This window comes from Nicotiana tomentosiformis, chromosome 11 (genome assembly GCF_000390325.3).
Source record: "Nicotiana tomentosiformis chromosome 11, ASM39032v3, whole genome shotgun sequence".
NCBI classification, from domain to species: Eukaryota; Viridiplantae; Streptophyta; class Magnoliopsida; order Solanales; family Solanaceae; genus Nicotiana; species Nicotiana tomentosiformis.
In genome coordinates this window covers 63,134,555-63,139,588 of record NC_090822.1, presented here as the reverse complement: position 1 = coordinate 63,139,588, position 5,034 = coordinate 63,134,555, and the positions used below count along the sequence as shown (strand labels likewise).

Here is a 5,034-nt window from a genome sequence, read left to right as displayed (position 1 = left end):
TCTTTCAAAGCTTTATAGTGTTGGAAATGTCTGAGTAGTCGGCTTGCCTAGTACCATGACAGGCGCCCTCACAACGGGTTAGTCTTGGGTCGTGACATTCAACAATCCAATATACGATTCAACATCCAATTCTACTCCAAATGAACTCAAATTAGAAATATAACTTTCAAATATCATAAACAACAAACTCTAATAATAAAATTTTTAAAACATCAACAAATCTAACAAACACATTTTGCAATTAAGAAGAAGAAGAAGAAACACTAAGCACAACCTACAATGATAGTTTACAACTTATAGGAAGAAGAAGAAGAACCGAACAACTCTTGGACAGGGGCGAAGCTACCCTTGTCCGAGGGGTGTCAACTGACACCCCTTCGCCGGAAAATTATACTGTATAGATAGATTTATTTTTTTAAAATAGAATATATACAATTAGTTGACAACCCTTGACACAAGACAACCTCCCAGTGCAACGGTCAAGGGGTGTCAAAAGTTGTTGAAGGTCGCAAGTCCCATTCCAGATTGCAACATAATTTCTATTTTACTGTTTAGTTTTTTTAAAAATTTTTAAACAAACTTCAAACGACATCGTTTTATTAGCTGTAAGTGCTCTTTTTTAAACTAACAAACGAAATTGGGATTAAACAAATCCCTAATTTCAAAAGTCAGTGCTCCCATTCTCAAAATTGCTCGAGTGCATTGTGTGTGGCCATTGTTGTCGCCGACTCGCCGTCGTTGGTCCTCTTTGTAAATCGCTGGTCGATATTCGCCTGTCATAGTGTCATGGCAGCCACAGTAAGTTCCTTTACTCTTTGTAAATCGTTGGTACTCTATTAAGGTGGATTGGATCGACTTTGTGGTCAGTTTATGTAATTCCTTTGAATTTCACATTTACATTTATCATTGACTTTGTGGTCAGTTTGTGTAGTTCCTCTGAATTTCTCATTTACATTCATTAGGCTGCTTTTAATTCGTGTGAGCATCTTGGACTTTTAAGTGTTTCTTTACCTTTAAGTGAAAATGCATGTACCAAAAGTCTGGAAATCTTGACAAACTTGACAGTTGTTATAATTGTGAATTATGATATTTTATAGAAAATATTACTTGTATTTCTTCTAATTAAATTTAATTTTATAATTTAGAATCAAAAATCAATGAAGCAATTTTTTTTCAAAGTACCAAAATCAAGTTTGGCCGCTCCTCATAAGCAATCTAACTTGGAAGAAGATGCAGTACCAAAATCAAATTTGGCCACTAATAATCAATCTAATTTGGACGAAGATGGCAACCAATTGGAAGTACCACTGCATTCTTCTCAAAGACAACAAATTAATCTTGAAACTTTAAACCACGATCCGGCCGAAAGAACTCAAATCTTGGACTGCCATCCAAACCTTCGCGATGAGATTAGAAGAGCATACATTCAGAGAGGTGCTTGTCAACCTCGAGAACATAACTTTCTCAAATAGATTTTTATGGAGTAATGCGTCGTTTCAATCCTAAATGGTTTGATGATTATCATGAGTGGTTGGAGTATAGTATAAGTAATGATGCATCATATTGTTTGAGTTGTTATTTGTTTAAAGACTATAATATTCATCAAGGTGGAGGTGATGTATTTTCGAGCATAGGGTTTAAGAGTTGGAACAAAAAGAAGAGCTTTGATAAGCATGTTGGTGGGCCAAGTAGCAATCATAATCATGCAAAAGGGAAATGTGTAGATCTACTATGTCAATAACAATCCATTATATCTGCATTTGAGAGGCAATCTGATCAAGTTAAGCATGATTACTGGATTCGTTTAACTTCTTCGGTTAATATAGTAAGACTTCTTTTGAAGCAAGGATTTGCATTTAGGGGTCATGATGAATCTAAAACATCATTTAACAGGGGTAATTTTCTTGAAATTCTCTCATGGTATGCAAAGGAATGTGATAAAATTCATGATTATGTATTGGAATATGCTCCTCAAAATGATCAGATGACTTCTCCAATGATTCAAAAAGACATCGTGACTGCATGTAAGATGGAAACAATCAAAGCTATCATTAAAGAATTAAATGGTGACTACTTTGCCTTATTAGTTGATGAATCTTTTGATGTGTCGCGAAAGGAGCAAATGGCTATTGTCTTACGATATGTTGATAGAATGTGATTTGTGGTAGAGCGACTTATTGATATTGTTCATGTCAATGATACTTGTGCTTCATCTCTAAAGAATGCAATTGTTGATTTACTTGCTAAACATTCCTTAAGTCTATCATATGTTCGTGTGCAATGTTACGATGGAGCAAGCAATATGCAAGGTGAGCTCAATGGCCTTAAAATATTGATTAGGAAAGAAAGTAGATCGGCTTATTCTATTCATTGTTTTGCTCATCAAGTTCAATTAACTCTTGTTGTGGTTTCAAAAAAATGTATTCAAGTAGGAGAACTTGTAGTTTTGGTCTCAAATATTTTGAATGTGTTGGGATCTTCTTTTAAGCGAATAGATGAATTTCGAGAATCTCAAAAGGAAAGAATTGAAGAGGCATTAGATATGGGTAAGTTTAAAACCGGTAGAGGCTTAAATCAAGAACTTGGTCTTTCAAGAGCTTGTGATACTCGTTGTGATTCTTATTACAAATCTTTTAAAATTTTTATTCGTATGTTTGGCTCTATTCTTGATGTTCTTGAAGCACTTGTTGTTCATGCACGTTTGATGGATGAGAGAGCTAAGGCAATGGGATTTCTCAGAACTTGTCAAACATTTGAGTTTGCATTCATGTTGCATTTGATGAGAGATGTTTTGGCATTCACAAATGAGCTAAATAAATGCTTACAAAAGAAGGAGCAAGATATCGCAAATGTTATGCTACTTGTAGAAGTAGCAAAGAGAAGGTTGCAAAGTTTTAGAGAAGATGATTGGGATTCACTTATTAAAAAAGTATCTACATTTTGTATCAAGTATGGCATTTTAATACCTAATTTTGATGAGCCATACGTTAACTCTTTAAGATCACGACATAAATCTACCGATCATACTATTTTGCATCATTATCGTGTTGATGTGTTTTGTAAGAAATTCAAGAACTCAATGGTCATTTTGACGAAGTGACTACTAATTTGCTTCATGGAGTTTCTTGTTTGAATCCAATTGACTCATTTTCTAGTTTTGACATCAAGAAGATCATGAAAATGGCTAAATTATATCCTGATGACTTTGATGAAGTTAGTATGGATGCTCTTGAGAATCAGCTTGCGACATACATTATTGATGTCCGTGATATTGATGAAAGGTTCTCCAATTTGAATGGACTTTATGATCTTTCAAGAAAATTGGTTCAGACAAAGAGGCATTTAAACTTACCTCTTGTATTCTGTTTGGTGAAATTTGATTTGCTTTTGCCAGTTGCCACTACATCATTTGAAAGAGCTTTTTCGGCAATGAAATTTATCAAGAATGGCATGCGTAATCGAACGAATGATGAACTTTTAAGTGGTTGCTTGGTGCCTTACGTAGAAAAAATGTATTTAGTACTATTTCTAATGATGATATTGTAAAAATATTTCAAGAAATGAAACCCCGTCGAGTACGATTGTAATAATATAATATTGTTTTGCTGTCACTAGTAGAATCATTTTTCTTGACTTCTTCTTTAGATTTTGACACCTCTTTGTGTAAATTCTGGCTTCGCCACTGCTCTTGGATACACGGGACATGAGACATGAATACAGAAAAAGAAGAAAGCAATAACGAAGAAGAAACAAGCATAACTAAAATTACCAAAAAGCAGGTTAAATGGGGGTGACCTAATATGATGCTCCATAAAAATTTTACACTTTAACTTTGAAACAGATCACGCGTCTTTAATTAACCTTGTTCTTTTTCACATATATAGTGACACTAAAGATTTTATTTAAGTAATCTAATAATATAAATATTTTTCACACCGTTCATAAAACATAAAATAAGAAATAAAAGCATAAAGCTTCAAAAGAAAATATACATAAACATAGCATGTATCATCACTCGCACTGATAAAGATAAAGTGAGAGACATATATACGTAACATTTTGCAGTTGCATACTACTGTAGTAAGTAACATACAGCCAAAACCCTTTCTTTCAAAAATAACAAGGGCCTTTTGTTTCCTTACTTCTAGAAATACAAGAAGCCAAAAAAGAAGAAGAAAAAAAAAAAAGACACATAAAAAGTACTACAGTAGAAAGGTAAACAAACTGACAGTTATGAAACTACTAATAGGTCCTAATACCCCATTTAGAAGAATATTTGACGAGCTCAATCATCTCTTCTTTGTTGATGTATCCATCTCCGTTGATGTCTGCATGATGGAATGCTCTGCCTGCTTTCCATCCACAGAAGCGTAAGCCCATCTCTTTAAATGCATATTTCAGCTCTTGCTTACTCAGCTTACCATCTCCATTCTTGTCATATCTCTTCAGAATTTTCTCCAGTTGCTCCTCGGTTAGTGGAATGCTTGCATCTTTACAAATTAACCAAGCCATTTTTTCCTTATATGGTGTGTCTTGATTTGTCTCCCTATGACTAGTTACTTTGAACAAAAGGGCCACTTCCTATATATTATGGCCAAGGGCCACTTGCATCTTTACATGTGCATGGTGAGTCATTCGCTCAGATAGAGACTTAGATTTTAGAATTAATGCGCTTTTCAATCAATTGATGTTTTGGAATTCTTTTTATCCCTATGTTAGCTTGGATGAGTGTACATGGAGACGTGGGGTCATCGTTATCCCAATTAAATATGAGGTAAAAGAAAAAAGTAATTATTGGCTAACTAACTCATTCTCTTCTCTTTTTTCCTTTTCTTTATGGATGCTTTCTTTATGGATGCTTTTGAAGTATCTTTGAACACTTTTACTTTTGGCTGAACTTGATTAAAAGATGAAATATGAAATTAATTTTGTTGAGAGGTTAATGCATATGCCTTAAGATATAGTAAATATTTGGAAGTGCGCTTGTCTGGAAGATTCCGAAGAGACGTTTCGTGTGATTTTAGTCCAATATTA

At 34.1% G+C, this 5,034-nt stretch overlaps 1 long non-coding RNA gene across 1 annotated transcript; it reads left to right on the top strand.

Annotated features, from left to right (window-relative positions):
- Positions 1–650: 650 nt before the first annotated feature.
- On the top strand, positions 651–3,611 carry LOC138900842 (uncharacterized). Its single transcript, XR_011412155.1, has 2 exons — positions 651–798; positions 1,146–3,611. It is a non-coding gene; the product is annotated as an uncharacterized lncRNA (long non-coding RNA).
- The last annotated feature ends 1,423 nt before the right edge of the window (positions 3,612–5,034 follow it).